The 12,922-nt window shown below is 34.6% G+C and overlaps 1 protein-coding gene across 1 annotated transcript in view; it reads left to right on the forward strand.

Moving 5' to 3' along the window:
• LOC147066492 (leucine-rich repeat and calponin homology domain-containing protein-like) overlaps nucleotides 1-12,922 on the forward strand; it is a 163,310-nt gene that overhangs the window by 64,585 nt on the left and 85,803 nt on the right. The gene's annotated exons all lie outside the window — the stretch shown is intronic.

Genomic DNA, 12,922 nt, shown 5'->3' on the forward strand with positions numbered 1-12,922 from the left:
GGCATTGTGTTCTGCTCTATCCAGGGCCCAGGCTCAGCGTGTGCGTGGAGGGGCTTATTTGCGACCGTCTCGCTTATTGATACGCCTTCGTTACAATTTACAAAGCAATATTATTCAATTCAATTCTCCGCGTAGCATAAATTCACTGAAAACGTCACGAAAATCTTTAATACCTACTTGCATTTATTATGAATATTATGATGTTTCAAATTCAATCAATGAAATATAATACTAAGTAAAATACCTATATTATACTTGTTATATCTACAGCCTAAATACTTGCAAATTATGCGTTCCATATTCATTATGCATTTATAGGTTTAAAAAATAATTACTACCGGTACCTGTTTCGACTGCTTAGGAGGTAATTTTCAACTTAATGAGTATTTTTTTTCTACATAAAGGTTTTACATCAATATTGGAAACTCATTGACCATATGACATAGAAGATTTTGGTTTGGTATTCTTGTTTTTCCAGTACAAATTTTTTCTTGTTTTTCCAAGATTTGTATTGGAGGGTTGAAGATTTTTATCTAACTTCTATTAATTAATTAAACTTCTAATGATAAAAAAAATCATCATACTCTCAACTCATAATATATTGTGTTATGCCTTGTTTGGATAAAAATACATAAACCCGAACCCCATGGATCAAGATGAGAGTATTTTACCCTCTGGTCCACGAATATCGATGTTTTATCGTGTACCTATAACAGTATTGAAAGTGTAATCACAATCAGTTTGCAGGATTATCTATAATCGAAACGTACTGTTTATCGTTGTTTACCCTTTAAACGCTAAACGTTCATTGTTTTTCGATCCTTTTTTATTAGATGACACGCAATTACGTGTTCTTACGTCAATTACGCAAGTGGTGATAAATCTCGTGGCACGTTTTTTATCACCTTTTAGACTTGATTAGTAATAATAAGACCACACTCCGCCTGGGCCTGGTGCCTTAGTTTAACCTTCGGCTTCATGTACCTAAATACAGTTTATTTGCATCCCTTAAACGTATATCACGAAGAAACTGTCCGGGATTGCACACTGGATTAGCATGCAATTGATTTTAGTAAGTCATCACGACTAGGGAACCAATCCCGAGTCAAAATTTTGATCCGGGATTGGCATTTTTTCTATAATTAATACATTTTTATACATAGAAATAGTATTGATACAATTGGTAAAAAATGTCTAGTCTAATTTATACCTACTATTTAAGATATTTATTGTTAATATTGTTTACGTTCAATCTTGTAAATACATACAACACATAGATATAATTGTACATACAATACATAGATTTAATGGAGTAAATAATATTGTACTATTAATATTAATGTGATCTGGTTTATTTTTTTTATTCAAGAAAAGATAACAAATACAAGTTCAATGAAAATTAAAAAAATAACATATTATGTTGACAATAAATACAATAGGTAGGTACCTAAATAATGAAATTCACAAAAAATCCGAGATTCTAACAATTGCTATTCACTCGTAGATATTGTGTTAATTATTAATTAATAATTACATCCAATGAGAAAAATAAAACATACATCACGTCATACACGTCCGTGGAGTCTAACTGGTTTAAATAAACGGATTTATTATTTTTATACATATTTATTTATATATTATATTTATACAAATGATGGTTATTTGTTACTCGTGAGCATCCGGCAATTCCCCCTGTGACATGTGCATGTACATACACGTCACTAACATACTGATTTTGTACGCATGTCAATTGATTGATAAAAAATCAATCCCGAAAGTTTCAGGATTATGCTTATTAATCCCGGGATTCATATATATCAAAAATTGTCCGGAATTGAATTCCCTAATCACGACTAGGGTGACCGTCAGGGAATCGCTTAAGTGCCAAGTTTAATATGTTTACACATCAAAGACAATCTCTGATTCAAGTTCATGGTAAGTAAGATATTTGTATCTAGTCGTGTAGCAGTATGCATATCGTGCTTTCGTATAATGTTTTGATCTGCTTTGCTTCGGGGCAATAATTGAATTTAACTCGTCAGCTGGCCGTCTTCATGGACGTGGAATCAATTACTTATTCTTGGCTCGCGATGATGATCAATTACCTGCGCTTTTGTTTTGTCGCACGCCATTTAGTCATTCCATTGTGCATGATTCGTCTGCGTGTCCCCACTCGTCACGTCGACTCGCTTTTTTAGTAATGTGGCATACTTGGCTGTTGGGCAACTGATAATTTTGTGAAAGAATTCTCATTATCTCTTACCATATTCTCGAGATGCTCTTTTTGTAAGCTATCAACTTTGTAAGTGTACTACAATGGACTTGTTTAATCCAACCAAACAGACATCACAACACTTCATCAATTATACCTTCTTGTTTAATACGCACTCGACCGACTGGTGAAGACTATTTCGAGGGCTTAGTGTCAAACAACACTATCTACAAAAGTGCAACTTTACAGGAGAGCCAAAAATCGTTATTTTAGATTCTTGTAACTCAACAAGGGAAATGTTTATCTAAAACCTAATGTTAATATTTTATAATTTATTGTGTATTGTACATTTATCTTGCCTATGATGATGTTAAAATTTATAGGGATAGTTTTAAAAAAATATGAAAACAAGGGTAACTTATGTAGTTAGCGTTAAACTTTACTGACGATTTAATAAGAAATTAGAAAAGATTGACATAACGTTGTTTGACTATCATGTAACCATAAATGTAAAATAACGTTATCTCAAAAAAAAAAAAAACACCTTGAGCGTACGTATGCAGAAAGCAGCCAGTTGACACAGAACACAAAACAGAGAAATTTGCGCTTTTATACAGACTTTGCTAAATATATATTTATGTTATTTTAGTGTAGTGTGACTGTTTTCTGGAAATCAAAGGTGGCATATTCTGCGATGAATGCAATTTTGCAACAAAGTATATATTATAACATTTTTTATGAAGGATGCCTGTGAGATTTATGCAGAACGTAGAAAAACATGTTATGTAGTTCATGTTGAACACAACTTTACTCATTCTGTGCAAAACGTGGGCTGGCTGTTTTCTGAAAAACTACACTCAGTTTATTGTATGTATTAAGTACCGATTAATTTGTCGGTCGTATATGGAGTAAATTTAAAAATTTTACCCTACTTATTTTCTCTTCTCGTCCAATGGCGCAACATTGCGTTACGTTACAGCAGTTACGCACGTCGTGCACGCTTCCCCTTTAAGGCGCAGACACACAGAGTGAATCCACACGGGCGCTGCGTCGCGAGACCGCTGTATTCACCACCACTCGCAGTCGGAATCACAGCGGAACCACAGCGCGGACGCAGCGCCCGTGTGGCTTCGCTCTAAATTGCAACGCGTCGAAGCAGGTTTTGCTTAATTACAAATGCATCCTATTTGAATCTCAAATTGGATTTTAAATCCAACCAGATATTCTAATCGGATGTATTTGGAATAAAGTAAGACATGCGTCGATGCGCTGCAACTGCAGTGCTGTGCTTGAGCGACTACTCCTTCGATCCAGCGGAGTCGTGTTCTGCTCACCGTTAGCTTCCCACCGGGTTATGTGATGATTATTTTCGGAATCGGTGTGTTTGGTATCTGCACATCTGAAAAATGCGTTAATTTATAATAATGGCGATTCATGACCCATTTATATAACAAGAATCACTTTACTTACTACCTACAATTATCACACTACGTAGAATATTGATGTAGGTATACATTTTGCGTAGGCACAAGAGAAATATTATTTTCGCAATATGATGTTGTTTTTGTAAAACTTGCCGTAATCTCTACCACCGTTCGATCAATATTTTTTTTTGCGTCTGTTATATTTTTAGAAACCTGCTTTTCCTCTAAAATATTGAATTTGCGCTCATTTGCATAGTACCTACCTATGTATTGATAATTGCCGTTGGTAGATTTATAATATTCCTCAATAAGTTTTCTCATACCAAATATGAACGTAATAATTGTATGATGATTCTTCAGTTTGTAATAACGATATTATCGATTTTAGTTATTACGTTTTTTCACTCATAAGGCTATCCAAGTACCTATTCGAAAATGAATGGGTTGATGGTAAGATAGCTCAGCTGGGCAGGTCACGTTGTTAAGTGCGGTTACATGTAAATTGTACGTAAAACATTTCACCGTGGTATGGTTTGCCGTGAGCTTTCTTATCGGAAAGATATACGGTCTCCCATTTTTATTAGATTTAATATGAACATTAATTCAATTTTCATAGCTGATTTTGGTAAAAATCATTTTCATCAAATTCAATAATGAAAACTTAACCTAACTTAACAAATAATCCAGTAGGTATATCGGCTATTTTCAAAAATTCTTTGCTGCTGGAGTACTCTAAAGTGTAAACCGACAAGAACCGTGTTTTATTTAAACATGAATTTTATGTCAGTACTATACTACCTAAAGAGGTTGGACGGTCTTTAATATACGGCTATATATTTCCGACAAACATTTCATGGTGAAGTGTGATACGGTGAACTGTATACGTACAAGTTTCTGGACACGGTTAAGTGCAGTGAATCTAGAGCTCTCCGTAAGGTGTTTAAACAAAAGGATTCGGTTCCTGGGATGCCATGATGCACGGAGGACGATTGTGCCGTCAACTATAGACCCTATTGGGCTGTAGCGTCAGTGGAAAAATGATAATAACAACGTACATGACATGTTGTAAGTAATTGAAATACATAAAAATATAAACGGAAACAATTTTAGTTCACAGTTACATAACAGAGCCTTAATGCTATGCCTGGATTAGAGGTCTCGTTTTCATTTCGCCCTATTTATGAGGGTAAAATTTTAATCACCCAGTCATCCACTAAATATGCGGCGTTAAAAAATATATATACACATAAGAAAATTAATATTACAAATTGTTATGCCTCATTACCTAATTTTAAAGTGTCGACTAAATTACCCATTTCCATTGTATATATTAATGGTCTTTTAAAAGGCTTACTAAAGGTATTTAATGTACCTATCTTCTACTTTCTTTTGACAATATTTTAATGTATTGATTTGGGATAATATAAGCGAGAATTAACTTTATTTTGCATTTTCCATTATTGAGTTTGCATAGTGCTTGAAAATACCGAATGGCGAAATTCGGGTAGCAAATAGAACTTGATCAATGTTGAAATAATATACATATTTTATTATTAGTATCAAAATAGTTGCAATAAGCTCAACTTTGCTCTTTAGTGACATTTTTACGTAAATAGAATTTCTAAAAACACATTTTTTAATACGACTTACATAAAATAAATGTGCCATCATTTTATTAATAGTCGGCATTTTATCTATATAATTATTAACTCTTACAAAAAATATTTATATTTTGCGATTATATTCTGTTTTTAGCAATCTTTGTGAAGCCTAATTGTTTGCTTCCTTGGCGTGTGGTTGAGTTATAAATATCAAAGGATCTAAATGCGGGCGCGTTATTATGTTATTACAGTAGAACCGCGATTATCCGGACCTCGATTTACCGGATTTTCGATTATCCAGATTATATAATACAAATACTTCAATCGACAGACAACGGTAATTCGAATTTCTTGTGTAACACGTGGCAGACAGTGACATACAGTAACAGCCAATTGCCATTGACAAAAATATAATTTAGTTGACAGGAAAAAACGCAAGTTTGCTTATAATTAAATGTTTTGAAACTAGCACTTCAAGAAAAGTCATAGTTTTGAATATATTGGAGTACAAAAGTGGTTCGTCACTTAAATATCGTATGTTACATTTAATTCATTGATAAAATATAAGGTATACCGGTACAAGAGGCCAGTATTGACTATCAAGAAAATTTGTGTAATACTCCGGGTTTTTATGAGTAATTTTAAACTCTTTGCGTTGTCGTAAAACGCTAGATCGCTATCGCCAAATGGGTATTTTGCAAACTAGAAAATGCTAGATGTGGCAAGAAAAATGACAAGTTGGCAACGCTGGGACTGCCATAATACTATATCGATACGCATGTATATGTATTCACACCACCAAGCAGAGTTGGTTACGAGGCATAAACTAATATTAGCCATAAACCAATTTCTATAAGTTGTCACTTTTGCGCAATTTTTTATCCCTAAAAGTTGTACGGCATCATTTTTCTTCAATGTAGGTACCGATGTAAATTAAATAATTTTCCATATCTAAGCCTAAATGCAAATTTATTCACTTAGGTCTTTATATAATTCATTATATTTTACAACGTTTTTTCTTAGCTCGTATTCTTATTTGTCCGGTGGTTGTTTGTCCAGTACAAATCTTGCAATCGATTTTTAACTAACTTCCCCACTAGCCTATCAGAACACGATGCAGTGCATTTTTTTAATACTTCTAGCCATCTTTAAGTAGAATTGATTTCATTTTCAGTTAATTCCGTTTTGTATGAAAAGTTATTTCGGAAGAAATCCGTAAAAAGTAAAACTATTATTGGTTGCTAAGTGGGTTACTATGGAAATCAATATGAAGTGTCAAAATGACATTTCAGTCTATTTATTCAGTATTTCTATCAAGTACAATTTTTTTTTGATCGTTTAAGCTAGTCAAGTCAAGTTTATATGATTCAATAGAAAATTTAAAAACGTTGTAAATAAAAAGTTCTTTTTATCTTGTAATTATTTTATATATAATAAGTATGAGGGCGAGGGTGAAGGATGAGATGTTGTCCCAATATATGATCGAAAAAAAACGTGTCACTGTTTGTACACTAATACTATGTACCTATACGGGCAGTAACAAAATAATTTTTCTAGTTTCATAATTATTATGGTCATCAGAAATGGCATGGATAAACGGAGAGATTTTTAAACGATGGCTTGAGAAACAATTCATTCCGGAAGTAAAACATCGGACTCTAAATAGATGGGTAAAAGCAATACGGTACGCCGTCACAACCTGTCAATAAAAACGTTTGATATTGAAATATTTACGGTCGTATATCAAAATTTCACATTATATAATACACCCAGTGGATAAGGGTGTAATAAAAACATTATAGCTCTTACGAAAATAATGAAGAATCAAGGGTTAAAACCCATAGTGAGTTCCAAATTCCAGTTTCTCTCAAGTATTCGGATTTTACGTTACCCGGACCTTCTTAATAATCGTTCGGTCCGGATAATCGAGATTCTACTGAACTTATTTATGTATAGATATTTCATTGATAGCCGTTTCCCTCCCAGTCGTTGGCTAGCGATGACGGTGTAGCTTGACATTGAGTGACAGCCCGTCCTACAGCTGGGCGGACGCTTCGCTATTAAAAAAAAATATTTCCAGATTGATGTCCGCAACGCAAGCTTTTCCGCGATAACTCTCTCCCTGTCCCGCATTAGAATTCAACCAAATGAAAATTATAGTTATGGTATGAGTGACTTTCATCCAAAGACTTTCATCGTTATGATACTTGATTTTGTATAAATTAATGTAATCTGCTATAAATACTATTAGATGTGATTAGAGGTAGAGATTTAAATATTTTGACAACTAATACCGTTTTTGGACGTTCGCGTATGTCAAATATTTTATTTCAAGTCACGGCCATGACATTTTGGTGTCTCGGTATAGGAATATTTTTTGTAGAAACAGGTGGCTCCAATGTTGAACCGCTTCCACTTTAAAGTCATACTTTTCGTCAAAATCCTCGCTGGATCGCAACTTAATCGAAATTAGTAGGAAACTTTTTCAATCACTTAATTAATACCTAATCATTGCCGTTTTTTAAATACATATCTCAGATAAGATTAAAAAAATGGATGCAATGTTTCTATACAGACACGCTACTTAATAATTATTGGCAATGAAATTTAAGCTAATTCCGAGAGTCGTAAATGCAGAACACGTCAGGACACGTAATGGTGATATTTTCTAAAAACGAAAAATATACATCATACTCTGCCGGCTTGCATTTAGAAAGTTATCTAGTTTTCAATCGTTCTATGCTCTCCGCCATGCTTGATACCTGCATAATCTATCTACACATTTGTTTTAGAAATATGAATGATGCTGTCCTGGCGGATTCTACTATCGCTTACGTTAAATCTACTTCTTTCTGTAGCTACAACCCTATGAGGGTCTTGGCCTCCTCCAGCATCTGCCTCCATCCTACAGCTTACAGTTTGATTCCGAAAAAAATTTGGTGGTTGGTTGGTGTCAATAATGATAATAGAATTGCTTTTGCAGACAACCTGGGGGCACAGGCCCAGCATCGGGGTATGTGAAAAAGTTCTTAAAGGAAGCTAGGACCAGCTGTGTTGTTAAGCCATTCATGATTATAGTATAGAATATAATATATTAAAATTAGCTTTTTTCGAAATTACCCATAATGTTATCGATACAAAATGATTCATAGCTTTTCATATTGACTAGTTATGTCCAATGCGTCGATCGCATTGAGCTGTGAAAATGTAAACAGCGTGTTCCTACATTCAGTTGCTATATAATAGCATTGGGTAAAGTATTAACCATTCCTATTTTTTTTTTATTTTGACGATAAGTAACCAAAAGAAGACAAAAACTTTAATTATTACTAATTAATATTTTTTACGACGAATAGGATATTGAGTATTTCTACGTGATGATGAAATATCAGCATTGTTTAATTTGCAATGCCACTGTGTCCTCAACCAAATAGGTATAATACGTATATTCAAGTTGAAGAATGACTATGGTAGAGTGTGGTAAACCACTGCCAATTTTGATAACTGCATAGTAGAGCACAGCCTACTTGCTTGCTATAGACGTTTCATTCAGGAATACGATGTCTTCATACATACGATCGCATCGTGTTAACTGCTATTGATGAATGCTTATATGAATTTCTAAACAGGTTGAGGGGCGAAACGCTGCTTCTCCAAAACTGCCCCGGCGACTTTCTGACGGATCGCGACGTATGTATGCCAGCCACCTTTAAATGTCACCGCACGGGCGAAGAATAAATTAGGAGACTTTATTTTGGCGAGCCACTCCCGATCGATGCCCGAAACAACCACCCTCGCCCCACCTCACATGACATTACTGTTTCATGTATTATTTCCTTTTGACATTTAATTCGTTGCGGGATATTGTGGAAACATTTCAATATTAGATAAGTGAGTTTACCACCGTTGAGTAACCACTACTTCCTATGGATTATCAATTCAGGGAATTCATTTTGAAGTATTCAGGGAATTAGATAATGCTGTTAATATCAATATTTGGTTATCCATTTATTCGGCAATGGTACTTATGTCGATTTACATATTATTATGTAGCCATTTAGTAAGATTAAAGTCACGATATGATCAGACGTGATATCATCAAAATAGATATAGGTACTTACTGATTTCTATCTCTTTACAGCCGACGTCCAATTTATTAATAAAGATCGGATGTCATCCTTATTCACGCTCTTTCAAATCTAGATCGTTGTGTATAATTTGTGAATAGTGAACTCGTGGCCTAGATTGGCTTATTTTTTATATTGACCAAAATTAATATTTTGTGTTACCTGATATATATATTTCATGATCCGAGCGATTCGACCATTAACATAGTATTCGTAGTATTTATGGGAAGTATTAACGCGTTCCACCCCGGGCTTTGATGTCAAAAACTAATGAAGGTAAATTTGCTTAGCATTAATTCTGTTCTTACACCATATTATTATGAAAATCCGCTAATGTAATCCCTGGAAATAATTAAAAATCTTTTATTTTTATTGAAGTATGACGATCTCAGGTATCTCAGCATATTTCGCACTGTCAATTCCTCGGCCATCATTATTGTATAATATCGTCACCACATAGGAGGAAATACACGTCAAATAATTGTTCTGTTCGGTTTGGTCTGTTATAAAAATGCATCATTTACGATGTTTGAAGAATCAATTCTTCATTTCAGTCGTTCCCTCGTGGCTGACGATCGTGAACACTCCGAAATTCATCTATTTTCGGAAACACTACTACTTTCCACTCTTTGCGGCTCTCTGCTTCTCTCAATGCAGTGTGAAGGTTGCCTTTAGTAAATTACTCGGCTGCCTTTAGTAAATTACTCACTTGGTTGCTTCAACGCGCCGATGCTCTTTCTCTGCAGCTCTGCTTAGCCCTCTCCGAAGGTATTATTCATTGCAGAATCTGTTTTAGACATTTTGTTGACAGTCGTGCCTTTACTTCCAATGTCTGGATGATTGATTAGTTTGTTCTGGGGTCTACTCAATGAATTCGAAGTATTGGCAGTTAACGCCAAATTTAAATGCCATCAATAAATTGGTTTGCGTTTTCTTGTCTTTGGGTTCCACGAAGTGCAACTGTAACGGGATTGGAAAAACACTTATGTTTTGACAGATATCATTTTTGAGATTCCTCGAGTCTTCCATATATTATGTAGGTTATCAGGCAGAAGTTATCGCAATTTTCAAAAAATGTACGCCTTATAATTTCTACTTCTCGTTCACCTATGTCCCATATCATTAATAGTGAATCACAGGTAAGTACCTATGCTAATTCGACCGCTGTTTTTGGATATCGGAGTATATTTGCTCCAAGTGAGGAGGTCGGCTCGATCAATAACTAATTTTCTTTTGACCATGTCCGATCCTAATAAGATCATAATTATGGGCTTCCACAGAGTGTGAGGAGAAATTGATGTTAGCCACTTGCCCAACCTACTAGATCCATACTCTGATTCAAACACACATTGAAAAATAGGTAGGTATATTTGCCAGACCCAAGATTCTAACCTGGGACCCACGACGTTATAGGCCGATACTTAAGGCGCTCGGCCATCGTGGGTGTAAATAATTACTGATTGACAAATTACAGAAAAAAACTCACATTACTAAACTTCGAAGACAAAGGCTTGGAAAGTATGATAATATATTCAAAATGTTAGATTGTGAATCAAAACGGTGTTATTTATTTTTCGTGAATTTTGATGGGTGGGATAAGAATTTTCCTAAAGAAAAGTTATAATATACGTAGATACATATTAATTATATTCATCTGTGTAACATGATCGATACTCATGTCGGTTTCTGATACAAGCAAAATACAAACGGAAAAAAATCTTTATATTTTGTCACCAAACAAACCCAACAAATGATTATATCATCAGGGTCAGGCCACATCCGTGCCTTTACATAACAATTCAATTACTTTGGTAATGGAGGGGTTTAGATTGGATTCTCATTATCCTAAAAAACAGAGGCTCTCTCTCGGTAGGCTCTCGTCGTGCCCACTTGGGGATTTTGTTTCACAAGAAAACACTACAGCTACCCAGTGAAAAGTCTCTTGAGTGTCGTCCCTTTTCCCGACGTCACGTCTGTATTTTCTTCTCTGGGAATGTCCTATATTATTTGTTTGGTCCACGTTATTTATTATATTTTAGTTTACGGTGCTCGTATAAAATTTGTCAATGTTTTTTAGAACGTAGGTGTCACGAACAGAAGGTATTGTAGGTTTTTATACATATCGATATTGTATGTCTGGTTATTGAATTTGAGATATTATACACACCAAACATTTATTTATTTATGCTGTAAAATATTGGATGTCCATGTAGGCCGTAGGGTATTTGATAAGATCTTGTCTTATTCAATTTTCCGTTTATTTCGCATTCGATATTTAATTGATTTCGATTGGGATTTTCTCAAAACATACGAACTGGATATATCAATAACGTAATATGAGCATTATTAACCTATATAATGTATAGACATTATAAATTATATAATATATAATATAAATTCTTCTCAACATACCTAATATTAAAAAATAATAATTATAAAACTACACAATACACAAATACATTGCTCAGTCGTCTTTAAGAGTAAGTTAAACATATCGTACCTATTTAGGAATCTATATGATGTCTATAGAGACTCGCCTTCATGTTAGAGTAAAGACAGATTCTTCTGGCATTGCGGCCACGACGAAATCACTTTGGAACGATGTTTGGAACGAAAATAATGATACACCTAAAAAAAAGAGTCACCTGCACTACCAGAAAAATCTGACACCATTCTACCTATCTACGTGGAATCAGAGAACACAGATTTAATGGGAACTGAAATACCTAACGGGTGTGGAGTAACAGGCAACCGATCTAGAGTGTGGAAGAGTATGGGATACAATGAAACACGTGTCAAGAATGCGTCATTCTATACTTGTCCTTCGTTCTGACAACTGCTTTCGGTTTATGCACTGACGCTCATTCAATATTGGTGTATTTGAAGGTTGCAATACACACGGTTGCACGTCTATAATATGTGGTTCATTTTAGTAGGACACTCACACATTCAAAACCATGCTTCAAAATATAGTGTTTTGGTAATAGCCTATCTGAATTCTATTTATCAATCTGTTCTATGCGTGGAATGTATCGATACAGATATCCCCCCCCCCCCCTAATTGAGATCACCAATGAGAGTTTGATTATATACATTTGGAGAGCAATCGCCTAATGGAAACGTGGTAGCAAATGTATTTATTCATTCCCCTCCACAGAACAGATAATAAATAAAATTCCGATAGGCTATATACCAATACAGTACATTTTGACGCAAGGTTTTGAATGTGTCATTATACACGTGCAATAGTGTGTAATACACCAATATTAAATGAGCGTCAATGTATAAACCGAGAGCAGAGTCAGTATTCGACGTATGACGTATTCTTGACACGTGTATATATTTATCCCGTATTCTTTCTTACTCGAGATCGGTTGCCTACTTCTTACCCGTTAGGTATTTCAGTTACTATTATTTATGAGTTCCCTCCCCCCCCTCCATCTTACTAAAAATGTGTTAGAAATTACTGAAAATTGTGTCGTCCTAAATTATATGACAAGTCTTATCGGTTTTTGTTGTTGATACAATGTATGGTGGTAACTGATACGGTTTAATTTA

This window comes from Rhyacophila brunnea, unplaced genomic scaffold, assembly GCF_057557595.1.
Source record: "Rhyacophila brunnea isolate RB1 unplaced genomic scaffold, BYU_Rbru_1.0 scaffold_5, whole genome shotgun sequence".
Taxonomy (NCBI): Eukaryota; Metazoa; Arthropoda; class Insecta; order Trichoptera; family Rhyacophilidae; genus Rhyacophila; species Rhyacophila brunnea.